Here is a 17,040-nt window from a genome sequence, read left to right on the forward strand (position 1 = left end):
AAACCAAAGTTTTTCTCCCCCATCTCCATGAGGTCAGATTTTATCAAAGGGAAAAGGGAACTAACTCTTATTGAGTGCCTGTTATGTGATAAGCACAGCATGAGGTTTGTTTTTGTTTGTTATTACTATGTATTCTCTATAATGTAGATATTATATACTTATTTTACAGAAGAGGAAACTGAGGCATAGAAAAGTGCTTTCACAAGATCACAATTATTGAGAGTTATTAGCTCTGTCAGAAGGCCTGGATTATATTGAATAGAGGTGTGGCACTAAGGAACAATGGCTTTGAAACCAATTTTTACTTAGTAGTGGTGTGGCTTTGGACAAGTTATCTGACCTTTAAACTCAGTTACCGAAAATCTAAAACAGGATTAGTTAACACTACTCCACAGAGTGGTGATGAGGCTCAAATGAGAAAATAATGATGGCTATTATTATCTGATGCCAGGCACTGTTCTAAATACTTCACATATTAATTCATTTATCATAACAATTTTAAAGGTACGTATTTTTATCACCCCCATAGTACAGAATGAGTAAACTGAGAGAGATACAGAAGTTAAGTAACTTGCCCAAGGTCACCAGCTAATAAGTGACACAACTAGAATTTAAAGCCAAGCATTCTAGCCCCAGAACCCGCATTTTTAACACCTATGTCATACCTGTAAAACACATGGCACAGAGCTTGGCTTTTAATAAGTCATTAATAAACCCTAACATTATTTTTTCACCTGGCACATAGTGGCTGAAATGAGTTGAACCGAGTAGATGAGCCAGAATTTTAACCCGGGTATTACTCTGCTTTTTCCATAACTTCATGTTTTTCTATGTCACAGAGCCTATTTTCCTAAGTTTCTGCGTGCATGCCTGATCACTTCTATTAAAACTAGATTATCAAACTTCCTCTGGGCAAAGGTCATGTCTTCTACACTTGTGTGATCATAGTAACCCACAGGGCCCTGCTCATTTTAAATGCTCGATTCCTATTTATTAAATGAATGGTCACGCTATTCCTCCCTCTGCTCAAAATCCTCCCAAGAATTCCAATCTCAGAATAAAATGCAGTCTTTAGCATGGCCAAAAAGGAATTACATGATCTGTTCCATCTCCTACCTACTACTTCTCTGAATTCAATTCCTACCATTATCCCCTAGATAACTTTGATGCAGTCATGCTGGATATTTCTCAAACACACCAAAGATGTTTTTGCACATGTTGTCCCTTCTGCCTGGGAGGCTCTTCCCTCAGGTCTCTGCTCAAATGTCACCTTATCAGAGAGGTCTTCCCTGACCACTCTATCTAAAATCTCTACTGCTCCTCAAGTCCCTCACTCTTTGTCCCCTTATCCACCTTCCCCTGATGCTCTCTTAAAATTGATACCTTGTATTTTCTATTTTATTTTACTCTATTCTAACCTTTTTCTATTCTGTTTTATTCACTGCTGTGTCCCAATGCACCTGGAACAGTGCCTGATAAACAAAAGACAATCTACAAATATTTACTGAATGAATAAATAGTAGGTGTATTAGTTACCTATTGCTGCACAACAAATCACCTCCAAAAACTTAATGGCTTAAAATAATAAACATTTATTATTGTATAGCATGGCTTAGCTGGGTGCCTGTGGTTCAGGGTCTCTCATGGAATTGCAATCAAGCTGTCAACCAAGGGTACAGTCATCTGAAGGCTCGACTGTGCATGGAGAATCAGCTCCCCACCTCACTCACATGGCTGCTGTCAGGCCTTAGGGTATCTGCTTCCAAGCTCGCTTACATGGTTGCTGGCAGGCTTTGGTTTCTTGCCATGATGTGGAATTCTCCATAGCTGTCTGAGTGTCTTCACAACATGGCAGCTGGTGATCTGAATGAGGGAAAGCCAGAGAGCATCCAAGACAGAAGCCAGTCATAGCCTTTCTGTACCTAATCTTGGAAGTGACATCTCACCATTTTTACAGTATTTTATTCGTTAAAAAGTGAGTCACAGGCCAGATGTGGCCCTCTCTCTTTAATTAAGCCACCTTTGCTGGTGATCTTGCTGCCCTCCCCCCATGTGGGACCTGACTCCCAGGGGTGTAAATCTCTCTGGCAACGCAGGATATGACTCCCAGGGATGAATCTGGACCCAGCATCGTGGGATTGAGAACATATTCTTGACCAAAAGGGGGATGCGAAATGAAACAAAATAAAGCTTCAGTGGCTGAGAGATTTCAAATGGAGTTGAGAGGTCACTCTGGTGGACATTCTTATGCACTATATAGACAACACTTTTTAGGTTTTAAGGTATTGGAATAATACCTAGAAGTAAATATCTGAAACTACCAAACTCCAAACCAGTAGCCTTGACTCTTGAAGACGACTGTATAACAATGTAGCTTACAAGGGGTGACAGTGTGACTGTGAAAACCTTGTGGATCGCACCCCCTTTATCCAGTATATGGATGGGTGAGTAGAAAAAAATGGGGACAAAACCTAAATGAAAAATAGGGTGGGATGGGGAGGATGATATGGGTGTTCTTTTTTTACTTTTCTTTTTTATTCTTATTCTGATTCTTTCTGGTAAAAGGAAAATGTTCAAAAATAGATTGGGGTGATGAATACACAACTATAAGATGGTACTCTGAACAGTTGATTTGTACACCATAAATGATTGTATGGTATGTGAACATACCTCAATAAAACTGAATTAAAAAAAAAAAAAAGTGAGTCACAGGCACCCAGGGGTGTAAATGCCCTTGGCAACTCGGGAAATGACTCCTGGAGTTGAGCCTGGACCCAGCACTGTGGGATTGAAAGGATCTTCTTGACCAAAAGGGGGAAGAGAGATTAAACAAAATAAGGTTCCAGTGGCTGAGAGATTTCAAATAGAGTCAAGAGGTCACTCTGGAGAGTGTTCTTATGTCCTATATAACACTCTTCAGTCTTTAGTGTGCTGCAATGGCTAGAGGGAAATACCTGAAGCTGTCAAACTGCAACCCAGTGACCTTGATGCTTGAAGATGACTGTATAACTATGTAGCTTGTATAGTTTGACTGTGTGACTGTGAAAACCTTGTGGCTCACACTCCCTTTATTCAGTGTATGGTCAGATGAGTGGAAAAATGGGAACAAAAATTAGATGAAGAATAGGGTGGGATGGAGGGGATGGAAAGATTTAGGTGTTCTTTTTTGCTTTTATTTTCATTTTGGAGTAAGAAAAAGGTTCAAAAATTGATTCTGGTGATGAACGCACAATTGTATGATGATGCTGTTAATCATTGTACAGTGTGAATGACCATAGGGTGTATGAATATATCTCAATTAAACTGTATTAAGAAAAGTAAACAAACAATGAGGGGAGGAGAGGAATGGGATGTTTTGGATGTTCTTTTTTATTTTAATTTTTATTTTATTTTTTGGAGTAATGAAAATGTTCAAAGTTTGATTGTGGTGATGAAAGTACAACTATACGATGATACTATGAACAACTGATTGTACACTTTGAATGACTGTATGTTATGTGATTATTTCTCAATAAAATTGCATTAAAAAAAAAGTGAGTCACTGGGTCCAGCCTACATTCAAGGGTAGGGGATAATATAAGGGCATGAATACCAGGAAGCAGGAATCATTGGAGGTCCTCTTAGAGGCTGCCTCCAATAGAAAACAGTAGTTGGGAAAAAGGATTTTTACAAATGCCAAAGAAACATCCCAAATATTAAAACTGTACCTTTACCAAGGAGAAATCTGGTGTTATCACTTTAACTAGGTAATCAAAGTTAGCATCACTAATTGTTGGACAGCCTGACATGTGCCTCCTTGTATGATGCAATATGAAAAACACAATATCATCTATTAAGTACTTTTACCAAAAATGTTTGACCCACATTTGTTAAAAACTATTGAACAACATCTTGAGGAAACAATCAAGACAAATTCAGAATAGGACATTCTACAAGGCAACTGGCACCTGGACTCATCAAAAAGTCAAAGTCAATGACAATTAGAAGGTTAAAAAAAGAAAAGGTGGCAGGGGAGTACTGTTCTAGATTAAAGGAAACTAAAAGACATAACCAAATACAAACATGAATATTGACTAGACACTAGATTTAAACCACAACAACAACAAAAAAAAAAACTATTAGAGACATTTTAGGAACAACTGGGGAAAACTAAATATGGATTGGATATGAAAATATAGTTAATTTTCTCAGGTATGATAATGGCATTGTGGTTATGTAAGATAATGTCCTTATTCTTGGGAAATGTACACTGAAGTATTTAGGAGTAAATTGTCATGACATACGTATCTTACTTTCCAAGAAAATACGATACACACACACACAAATAGAGAGAGAGCAGTAACGAGAAGCAGAGTCAGAATTATAGCCCAGGTCTTAAATATTAATTGTCCTGGATTTCACATTCTCACTGCACTAGTGGGCCACCTATGTTATATATCTAGCTACGGTGCTGACTATTATCTGTGTTTGGGGGGGTCAGAAAGACATGATATTGACCCTATGCACTCCAGAAGCTCACAAGCTCACTGCGGAATGCCAGTTTTACATGCAATACAAAACAACATGGGACAATTCTGGTATATAACAAATAAATGCATAAGAATTCAGAAGAGGATATCAATAAACCTTCAGAGAATAAAATATATTTGAAACCTCTTCCCTCTAACAGACTATATTTACACTTCACCTCCTTTCTCTTAAATATATCTCCTTTTCTTTGTCTATTGGCAAAAACACATTAATTACTTCCTACCTAAAAAAATTATCTGGAGACTGTCTAAACATCAAATGCATATTTCGCCTGTTTGGAACACAGGATATGATTTTAAAAATAAAATACTATTTAGCTTCTCACTGGAAAAGCCACTGATAGACTATGTGGATTTTCTGTCCTTCAAAAGCAATTGTGCTATTTCAAGTGTTGAGGATGCCAGAAAGCTCAAAATTTTACAAATAACCTCACAAAGAGCTCTTTCCCAACACCAGATGGAAAGAAACTACTCTAAAGACACACATGTAGGAGGACATATATAAAACATCATATGACACCATGCAAAGGGTCCATATAATTACATAATACCATCAAGATTAGCAGGACTCTTTGTAAGGCTAGTTGCTGCAAGCGAGAGGCTAAGCTCACTTATAACTGTGCCTAGGAGTCCTCCCCCCACCACAGAGCTTCTTTGTTGCTCAGATGTGGCCCCCTCTCTCTCTAAGCCCACTCAGCAGGTTGAACTCACTACCCTCCCCCTAAAGTGGGACATGATATTCAGGAGTGTAAATCCCCCTGGCAATGCAGGAAATGACTCCTGGAGATGAGCCTGGACCCAGCACTGTGGGATTGAGAGGATCTTCTTGACCAAAAAGGGGAAGAGAGATTAAACAAAATAAGGTTCCAGAAGCTGAGAGATTTAAAATGAAGTCAAGAGGTCATTCTGGAGGGTACTCTTACGCACTATATAGATATCGTTTTTTAGTCTTTAGTGTGTTGGAATGGCTAGAGGGAAATACCTGAAGCTGTCAAACTGCAACCCAGTGAACTTGATGCTTGAAGATGATTGTATAACTATGTAGCTTGCATAGCTTGACTGTGTGACTGTGAAAACCTTGTGGCTCACACTCCCTTTATTCAGTGTATGGTCAGATGAGTGGAAAAATGGGAACAAAAATTAGATGAAGAATAGGGTGGGATGGAAGGGATGGAAAGATTTAGGTGTTCTTTTTTGCTTTTATTTTCATTTTGGAGTAAGAAAAAGGTTCAAAAATTGGTTCTGGTGATGAACGCACAATTGTATGATGGTGCTGTGGATATCTGATAGTACACTGTGAATAACTGTAGGGTGTGTGAATATATCTCAATTAAACTGTATTAAGAAAAGTAAATTAACAATGAAGGGAGGAGAGGAATGGGATGTTTTGGATGTTCTTTTTTATTTTAATTTTTATTTAATTTTTTGGAGCTATGAAAATGTTCAAAGTTTGTGGTGATGAAAGCACAACTATATGATGATACTGTGAACAACTGATTGTACAATTTGAATGATTGTATGTTAAATGATCATATCTCAGTAAAATTGCATAAAAAAAGATTAGCAGGACTCTGTAAGCAGTAAGCTAGTAAGAGCATCAATTCTCTGAATCATTTAGAAAAGAGAAAAGGGCAAGGAACAACAAGTAGGTGACAATGAAAAAAAAAAAAAGCCTTCTCTGAGCTGCCTTCCACGTGTCCCTTTTGCATGCTGAAACAGTTGGCAGGTAAAATTTGAGGGCTTAAATCCTTGGAGCTCTTGACAGTTCTGCCTGTGTCCATATGGCCAGAAATTGAGGGATAAAACTGAATTTCAACAACGTGAACCAAGCATATTATCAAGGTGAAACACTCTTCACTTGAATATAGTGTAGAACTTCAAATTAGTAAGTTAAAAATACATGCTTGGCATATAAATTAAAATGGTATTTCTTTATAAGATAACGTACTCAAAGATATATCATAAAGATCTCATTGTGTTAAATGGTTCTAATAGGATTACTTAAGAATTTATGCACTCACTAGGTAATCACTATATATCAATCACAACTGAAGCTTGGCAGAGTATTATATATTCATAAATTACCAAAAAGATACATTTCTATTAGACTTGACTTAAACTTATTCAAAATAATCTTATGCTTTAATATAGTTAAATCACTGAGTTTCTCACTCAAAACTTTTAGATCATCACTTTTTATGGTATAAGGTAGATACTGTTAAAATATAATGCATATAGTGCTGAATTGTGTGTGAATGTGGTTGAAATGGGAAGTTTAAAGTCATGTACGTCACCAGAAGGAAAGCTAGAGGTTAAAACATGGGACTGTATAACACAGTGAATCTTGTGATAGAAGATAACTGTTATTAAAAGTACAAATACAAAAAAGTTCTTTCATGAACTAGAACAAATGTACAACACTGTTACAAAGAGTTAATGGTACAGTGGTGTGCTGGTTTGGATCTGTTATGTACCCCAGAAAAGCCTATGTTCTTTTAATCCAATCTTGTGAGGGCAGACCTATTGTGGGTGAGACATTTTGATTAGGTTGTTTCCATGGAGATGTGACCCCACCCATTCAAGGTCCCCTTGCTGGTGACCATTATGAGAGGATAAAAGGCAGAGACATTTTGAAGAGAGCTCAAAGAAGCTGACAGAAACCCAGAGACATTTTGGAGAAAGCCACTGAAACCAGAAGCTAAACCAGGGAGAAAAGGATCAGCAGAGCCAGCCATGTGCCTTCCCATGTGACAGAGGAATACCAGGTGCCATCTACCCTTTCTTCAGTGAAGGTATCATCCTGTTGATGCCTTAATTGGGACATTTTCATGGCCTTAGAACTGTAAATTTGTGAACTAATAAACCCCTATTGTAAAAGCTAATCCATTTCTGGTATATTACATTCCAGCAGCTTTAGCAAACCGGAACAAGGGGTATGTGGGAAAAAATGTACCTGTTACAAACTATGGACTATAGTTAATAGTAATATCTTTTTTTTAATAATTCAATTTCATTGAGATATATTCACATAGTCACATACCATGCAGTCATACAAAGAGTACATCAATTGTTCACAGTATCACCATATAGTTGTGCGTCCATCACCAAGCAATATCTTAATATTCTTTCATCAACAGTAACAAATGTACTACACCAATATAAGGCGTCAATAATGGGGGGATAAGAGATATGGGATATTTTGGGTTTTATTTACTATTTTTATTTTGGGGAGGAGTAATTAAAACATTCTAAAATTGACTGTGTTGATGAATGCACAACTATGTGATGATACTCTGAGCCACTGACTGTATACTTTGGATGGTTTGTATGGTGTATAAGATATCTCAATAAAATTGCATTTAAAAAAATAAGGAAATTTTAGAAGTAAAAAATATAACATTAGGAAAATAAAAAGTTGTTTTAATACAAAATGAAAAAAAGGTATATACTGTGGCTACCTAAAGCTAAAAAACAAACAAACAAACAAACAAAAAAAACCATAATGCATAAACCTCAGTCTATGTTGTATCCAGTGCTACAATTCAGACATATAGAGGACTTAACAAAAGTTGATTTATATTAGGATGTTTTTTGTGGAGGATGGAAGGCACAAGAAGAGGTGGGTTGGATTTGTAAGTCACAATTAACCACAGAAATATATATTGTATCCTTATTTATTTTTTTACTTCCGCCTGTTTCAAAAAAGGAAGTGAGCTATCCCTGTCCTTATTTTAATAGAGCATCTACTGCTTCTTCCAATCTATTTATCAATATAAATTCAGTCATATTTTTTATCCATTCATCAGACAATCTTGCCTCTTCCTACTCACTCTGCCAAGATGACTTTAACCTTACCCAAGGTTCCACTCCATATAGCTCATAAACAATTTTTTTTCCACAAATAAGACTTTTTATTTTGTTTGAATTTTGAATAGATTCTTGGACTGGTGGCTCATATCCATCAGCTCATTCCACTTTAGCACCCATTTCACCCGTTGCTTTTCCAGAACTACTACCTTCACCATGAAGCTCCATGAGTTTTCCCAATTCAAAGCTGGGCTTCTTCAACATTTTTACTTTTCTAACAAACACATCATGAAGAGGATAGATAGATTGGCAAGTCTTTTCTGTGTCTTTACCAATGCTGTCTGGAATTGATTTATTGATCACTTCTTTCAAGTCATTTGTCTGCAACTCTCAGGTCATGATTTCCATCATCTTCTTCCAGATTTGGCAGACCTGTTGGTGCTGAGCATAAGAGGTCTTCCGAATCTGATTGTTGTGTTTTTTCATAAAACCAGCACAGAACAGACAAAGCAAATAACTGTCAGTAGTTTTGACATCGACATGAGCTTCAATCATAGTCTGCCATTTTTTGGCCATGGAACACATTTTGTCATGGGTAAGATCCATGCCATGGAAGCTGGTTAGGCAGTTTTTGCCCTGCACATCCTCAGTAATTAGCTTAAGTTTTCTAAATGCAACTTCATCATTCTGCAGATCAGCAAGGCCCACTTCAAAAACATGACCCTTAAGGCCATCCATCAGAGTTGGCTCCTTGAGTCTTTATAACTAGTGTTTTCCCAATATTTCTTATATTAAATATTGCTGGCGCTTTCACATCAATCCAATCTTTTTTAGAAAATGGATCAACCACTTTTTTCTTTGCTCCCTTTTTGCCACCTTTTATAAGGCGCTTGTTGTTTCCAACCGCCACAGTGTGCCTCAGAGAGCCAAAAGGGCTAGTTCAGAAACAATTTTAATCTCCTCAAATAGACATGGTCCTGAGAGTTAAGGATGATAGACAAGGCCCTAGATTAATTGAGTGACAGTGACTCAAAGAGCCTTCAACCATGGGGAGGAGGAGAGTAGTGATTCAATAAACAATCACAGTTAATCCATACAGATTTATTTTGGAGATAATCAAGGGATAACTGCAAAATGAGATGTGGTCTTAATAAATGCAAAACATAATAAAATAAACGTGATGCCAGACTGGCTCTGAAATTTCTACACAGCAAGAACTTCCAGGGGTAGCAATCTGATGGAGAATTTGAATAGCAAACATCCAGTTTTTACTCAGATTGCATGTTTACTTAAGGTGGCTTTGGGGAAGCTTATGTAGATTATAGGGTGGGAGATATTAGAGTCCTTCCAAGCCATTCCTCGAATTGTATTTGCCACAACATGATATGATGCTTTTCTTCAAAGTCAAAGATTTATCCTCAAACACTACAAGGGAGGTACAATCCCATTTAAATAAAAATAGCAAAAATACACATAGACTTTCATCATAATCAGACTGTCCCATTACACTTTCCTAAAACCAACATTTAAGTAAAGTGTCCATGAGGTAGTTCTAAATGAGATCAGCACTCAAAATAAAATGTCAAAGCTCTCCTCCCTAACACCTCCAATTTCTGAATAATGCTCATTCCTATAGTTTTTTTCTTTATTCTTCTCATTATGTGTACATTAAATAAGAGCAAAGCAAAGCAAAACACTAATCTAACCCAGTGTGTACACCAATGTATTTGTTACACTGCATTTTACTGAACACACCATGAACCAACTCATAGTAAGAACACACAGTAAGCTACCAGTGACATACCAACAAACGTGAATTAACAAAAATTAACCTATATATTGGGCATCCTGCTTTCCTCTAACTAGAATCTATTATAAATGCAATGAATCAACCACACTTTAAAAATTTGGATCTCTAAGTAAATAAGGTCCTTAAGTGACGAGTTCAGAAGCCTCTTTTAAAAGTTTCATTTTGGGGGGCTTTACTGAGAGAAAAAAGCAATGTCATTCACAAGAAAAAAGTTCTTAGGGCTATTGGTTAGCTCACAAACGAAATAAGGTGATTCCATGTTCAAGTTAACTGGGACAAAACAAGTCCTTTTGAAGTAGCAATGAATCTGCAGCTGAATAGCATTTGACCAATCACCAGCTTGATGAGACTGTAGGAAAAATACACTGGCAGCACTTGACACTGGCCTGCTTCTTAGATAACAAGGAAACTAGCCTAAATGTACTCTCGTCTTAATTTCAAAAGCAAACTCAGCCCCTCCTGGCCACGGATACTCTAAAATTATGAAATCAGATCACGAATATTAAATTGGATTTGTACATTCAAAAAAACAATATGTGCAAGCCCTATTGCTCACATCACAAATTATGGATCATATATTTTAGATCACAATCTGCTGGTAAGCATATCAAAGTACCTGAAAAGAACTCAAGAGTCCTGTGGCTTTAGGCAATGCTCCTGACAAGCTTAACTCTGAAGCACTTCTTAGGAACAAGAGGAAGGAAGCCAAGAAGCCAAACAGCATCTTAAGCACACTATCCCCCATATTATGAAGCTGTTTCAAATTAAGACCATAAACTAAGGATAAGATGGAAGCCTAGCTCTGCAATTTTCAAAAATGTTAAAACTCAGACTGCACACAAGAAAATATCACACTGGTAAACTTTAAATGTGGGTCACAAACTTGAGAGAAGATAACAACAGGAAAAAATATAAAGGTCATATCTCAACAAAATGCCACAACCATTTCTTTCAGAGGAGATCAGAATCTTTAAAATCATTAGTTAATTTAGATATTATCCCAGAAGTGTTTTGGAGAAAAGAAAGGAGATAAGATAAAAGCATTTTTAAATATGCAAAAAGAATTTGTGTATTATCTTGTATAAAATATTGTATTATGTTATTCTAAGAGTAAACTCACTTTAAAACATAGATTTATTCCCATATGTGCCACTCAAATACAATGTATGATTTAGGTGTTTAACAAATATTAAAGAAATATTTTAGGCCATTAAGAAGGAGAACAAATGTAGAAAGGCAAGCAGAGACCCACCTACAAGATAAGACTTCTGTTGGCTTAGTTTATTTGCTAACACAGCCAGAGTTGCCAGTTTCCAAGCATTAAACTTGTCATTAGAGTTTTAGCTCTCTGTAGAATGAAAGCCTAAAAGGTTTTCTTAATTCACCATTAGTCATCATTCACCTCTAAGAGCTACACACACTGAGAGGACATTTAGGACCTAAATCCTTTTAACAAACATCAGTTAAAGAAAACTCAACTGGCTGGCCATACTAATGAGGTGCAAATAAAATCTGAAACAAAACAAAAAATTATTCCATCAAGTTCCTTCCACACAGAGCACTTTACCCCATACAATATCAAAATGTAGAACATTTTTAAGCATTTATATACAAAGTAAAAGAACAGAAAAATATGACATGCATAGGTGGAACTTAATGGACAAAGGTACAGAAACGGTAAAGCCTATGTTATTACTGAGGAGATCTATTCAGTTGGAGAATACAAGGAATAAGGAGAATAAAGTTGGAAAGGTAGATCGCCCTATTACGCAAGGACTTACCTATAAGACATTTTGCATAAAACTTTGATATAAATGTTGGGAGAATTTTGATGAGGCCTAAAGATTTAAAACATTTATTCCTAAGCCTGAATTCAATTATACAAAAAAAAAAAAAAAGTAGTTTTGTTAGTAGAGAAAAGAGGAATAAGAAGGCTAGCATGCTGACCTTGGGTCTGCCAGTGAATTCACTTTTAAAAATGGTATAGATACACTTCAACATATGAAAAAATTAGAATATAAACTGTAAGCTTTATATCAATGTTAAATTTATTGAACTTGATAACTAAAGTACATTTGAAATCGATACTTAAGTGAGTATTTTTGTTCCTAGGAAATGTACATGGCGGAATTAAGTGTTCAAGGAGCATGATGTATACAACTTACACTCAAGTGTTCAGAAAATGGATAACAGAACACAGATAGATGGACAGATAGATGGATAGAAAGAATGATACAGCAAATGTGGCAAAATTAAAACTGGTGATCTTGGTATTTGGGAGGACAGGGATATGTTGGCACTCTGTCTGGGGTCTGCATTATTTTTTAAACTGTCCTGTAAGTTTGAAAGTATTTCAAAATTAAAAGTTAAAGTTTTTAAAAAAGATATACTTCCTTTTCTCCAGGAATATGAACATCTATCACTACCTTAATTAGAAGCTTCTTGTAAAAAGCCCTGAATTAGCATCTTGATTCCAAGGCAATCTGATGATCACTTATTATATCCATTTTTTTAATCTGTCATTTATTAAGTGCTTACTGTGTACCAGATATTCTATGCACAAGTATTACACAGATTATAGTAATACAACCCAAAAAACTATTTAATAAAACCCCAAATTTTACAGCTGGCAAATAATTTGTTTTCAATGTACAGAAAAGGAAAATGAAGAGTACATCAAGTTTCCATAAAAAGTAAGGGTTAATGCTTCATCAACAAAATTGGGATGAGAAGAATTATATGAAGGATAATACATACATAAACTTAATTAAAGGGTCAAACCAACAAATTCTTGCCAGCACTGAGAATACAGAACACAGAAAGGAGCAACAGCATTGACATATATCCTCAAGAGAATATAAATCCACTATAATAATATCCAAGACACAAGACACAATCATTTCTTGCAGTTTTCCCTAAAAACAGAAAGAACAAAATAGCAGCTGTGAAATTACACAGAGTACTAAAAAAAAACTCGGCATCTCTTTAAAAAAAAAAATCTATCTCCTAATCAGCAACACATGCCAAAAAACGACAACTCTCCACAGACTAGTCATTTATGGCAGGTTACAGTTCGAGAAACAACGGGATGACAGTAGCTATCATGTGGCCAGAAACCAGTCGTCAGCAATTCGTTTCACGTGAGATCACTTTCTCTCAAGAGAATGCCTGTTCCTGGGAAGAATGAACCTGTTTTGGCAAAATCTCACCAGGAATAATAGCCTGGTGATGAATCTCAGAGGACCAGCCTAGATCCAGACTCTCCACAGGTACAAGCACCACAGCAGGCATCAGGAAATATTTCCAAGTCGACAGATGAACCAACTGAAAAAGAGGTCACGAAGCCGAGAGAATAGATTTAACCCTTTGGTCACTTGGAACCTTGACGACTAAGGAGGAAAACATTTGATCTTTAGGGTTTGGGATTTTTTTTTTTTTTTTTTTTTTTTTTAATGATGCAGACGTTTATGGCGGGAAGGCCTAAAAGACCTTCAAGAGCTCCTCCACTCCTCAGATTCTGCCTGACTGCTACAGACTGCTCCGGCTACCTCGTCAGGAAGACATCGCTCGCCTGCTGCACCCAACACCTTAGCTATCTGAAATCGGCAACACTCCTCATTTCTTTTCCTTCCAACGCTCCTGCCCACTGTACAATGATTGACAGACCAGAGGGTACCGATTTTCCCTCGGCAAAAACATACCCCAAGCCTAACTTTTAAACGCTCCTCCAGCCCAACCCCGCTCCGTGGTGCCCCTTCCCCTTTCCTCAGCAGCTCCCGGTCCGCCTCTTTCTCCTCGGGCCGGCCGCGTCCTCACTCACACCCCTCAGCGCTCCGGAGTGCGGAGGCCGTAGAGCCCGCGCCCCCGGCCCGGGGCCTGCGGGGGGCCGAAGACAAAGGGACTGCGACGACGCCTCCAGGACTGTGCCCGGGGGACAGCTCCGCGCCCTCCCCCTCCTTCCCGGCTCGCGCGCCGCGGCCGCTTCGCCTCACCGGTGGCTCCCAGGCCCGGACCCCCGAGCCCGCTGCAGCCGCCGCCAGACGAACAATAGCAGGAGGAGGTGCCGGCGTCCGTGGCTTGGGCCCACACCGGCTCGCGGGCCCGCAGGCTGCCGGCTGACTGACTGACTAACCCACGGATGAAGCGAGAGAGCCAGAGAGCGAGCGGCTCAGGCGTGCACCCTCCCGCTTCCACTCCTCCAGTCGAGGCCGGCCCGGCCCGCAGCCAGCCCGCCCGCGCACGCCCCTCCCCCTCCATTCGCCACAACATTGTAGTAAATTCCTATTGGATGGCGCCGGAGGAAGAAGGGGGCCGGGCCCGCGGCCCATCAGCCCATTGGCTAAGGCCAAGTTCTGGCTCCTCTCGCTCCCTCCCTCCCCTAGGTGGGTAAGGAGCAGGGAGGGGAAGGAAAAAGAGAGGGGAAAAGGCAAGGGGCTGGCTGCCTGTGCGCACGCGCAGGCCGAGCCCCGGTGTTCCCGACCCTTGCAGTACCCACGTGGGGAGTGAGGCAGCTCTTACCTTGGACTATGATGAGGCGCAGAGGAGAGCCAGGTTACAGGCCGAGATTTAGACGCCGCAGAGAAAACGAATCTCACATAGAGGCTGAGCTCTCACCTCACCCCAGCCATAGTTATTAGATTCCTGACTGCCCACCAAGGCACCTAACGCACCTAGTGACTTTGATTAAGCCACTCAGTTTCTCTGGACTTCAGTTTCCCCATTTACCAGCTTGACTGTTTCTAGGCGCCATTCCAACCTTGATATTCGATAAGACTACCTCTCCTGGCAACTGTGTAAGACCTGAAATAGAAACTGAGAGTTGTGGTCATGCCAAGATTGCACCTCTTCTCTGCACCTAAAGGTCTCCTAATTCTGCTTGTGCCTTTGGCACCCTCAAAATCATAAACCAAATCTCTTGTACCTAGCTTCCCAGATCTGGTCTCCAGCTGACTTAGAGGTGCTGTGATAATTACCTGGTGTACATTTATTTCCCTCCAGAAGTTTTAGGGGCCACTTGAACCTTCACACTCCCTACCAGGCTGATCTCTGAACAGGTTGTGCTCCCCAGAACAGAAAGAAGGTTCTGTTTTGAGCATGATACCTATAAGGTAAGATAGGTTCTGATACTCCCATTTTAGAGATGAAGAAACTGAAGACCAGAGGCTTAGACCTGCCAGAATAAGAAACCTCAAAATATGACATCAGAACCTGCACTCCAAACCAAAGGCTTGCTAGATTGTCTCTTGGTATCTAATCACAGCTACCTCAAAGAACAGCTCAGGTTCTGAAAACAGACTACCTGGCTTCAATTCTCAGCCTCCAACCCTTCCCAATTCTTTGGCCTTGGTCAAATTCTTAACCTCTCTGTGCTTCAGTTTAATGGTTCTTACTCCACAGAGTTATTGTTAAGAATTAAATGAATTAACTAACAAATGTAAAGGGCTTAGAACAGTGCCTAGCTCATGGTAAGTGCTACGTAAGTGTTCATTATTACTACTATTTGGAGACCAAAATATGGACTGAGAGATCTGGGGCCGGCTGGTATAATAATAATATAGTTGTTAAGCATTGGATTATTGTCAGCACTGAGCCAAGCACATTACATGAATTATCTGTTTGAAACATCATTAAAACCCCTTAAGAACCGTGTGACTACCCTATCTAAAACAACCCCCACTCAAACAACTTGCCCTGCTTTCATTTGGCTTCATAGCACTTACCCCTACCTGACTTTCTACTATATATTGATTTATTTGTTATTGGTCTCCACCCACTAAACTACAAGCTCCAGTAAGGTGGGGTCTTTCTCCTTCTTGTTCATCTCCCAGAACAGTGCACACTTGATAATTTGTTGAAAGAGTGAATGAATAATCCTTATTTTACATATAAGGAAACTGAGGTTTAGTAAAGTTAGACGACTTAGCCATGTTCATTCTGTGTATTAGGGATGAAGCACCTGTTCTTGAATACTCTGGTCCACTGCCTCAGGTCCTCAGTTTCAACCATGCTTCTGACTCAGGGAGCTCCATCCCTACCACTTCTGTGTTCTGTGTTCTAGAGGCTTCCTTCATCTATCAGACAGAAAACTGGTACTATGAAGGATGCTTACTGAAGTTCAGTAACCAGGAGGCTCACCACCACCACCACCACCACCATGCTGCCCAGCAAATTCAGATTCATGAAAACCAATAATCTCCTTGCCATAAAGTGTTAGCCAATGACATGTGGTATTTAATAAGTCTTGGTTGGATGCATGGAATGTGTATAATTTAATAATCATCACTCTGAAAATAAGTAGGGGTCTCCGGCTAGCAGAAAATGGTTAGACACAAGTCTGGTGTGTAAACTACTCTTAAATTTGGAGGGCTGTTCAACACCACATGAAAAATGTTGACACAGGTTTAAGAATCTGAAAGGTCTGAATCCCAGTCTTGGCTTTTAATTTTTAGCCTGGAGATTAAAGGTCTTTGTAAACTGTAAAGAACTATCCACACATGAGGGATTTGGGGTTATTAATTAGGTACATACTCTCACCTGTTAGGCTAAATGCCCAATTGCTGGGCCCACCACATAGTGCGAAGTGGGAGGTTGAGAAACACCCAACCTGAAGGCAGAAGTTACTACCCTTACCCCCATGCTCTTCTGCCCTATTATAAGGGGCTTCTACAAACCAAACATCCAGTCCCAGCACACCCGGCAGAGGCTGCCTTTGGGTACCAAGGGTAAGGGTCCCAGACACCACGTCTGAGGCTAATTTCCTAGGCAGAAACTCAGCCTGCGCCATGCTCCATGCTCACATCTGGGTGGTGACTGTGCCATGCTCCAGGCCCTGGGATGGGATCCCTAGGGGACATCTCTATCCCGCCTGCCATCTGAGCCCACCACTGCCTCCCC

At 39.3% G+C, this 17,040-nt stretch overlaps 1 protein-coding gene and 1 pseudogene across 8 annotated transcripts in view; both read right to left on the minus strand.

The window, feature by feature from the left end:
* EPB41 (erythrocyte membrane protein band 4.1) overlaps positions 1-17,040 on the minus strand; it is a 259,035-nt gene that overhangs the window by 228,227 nt on the left and 13,768 nt on the right. The window lies entirely within an intron of this gene.
* On the minus strand, positions 8,066-11,938 carry LOC119528205 (annotated as a pseudogene).

The sequence above is a fragment of the Choloepus didactylus genome, chromosome 2 (genome assembly GCF_015220235.1).
Source record: "Choloepus didactylus isolate mChoDid1 chromosome 2, mChoDid1.pri, whole genome shotgun sequence".
Classification (NCBI taxonomy): Eukaryota; Metazoa; Chordata; class Mammalia; order Pilosa; family Megalonychidae; genus Choloepus; species Choloepus didactylus.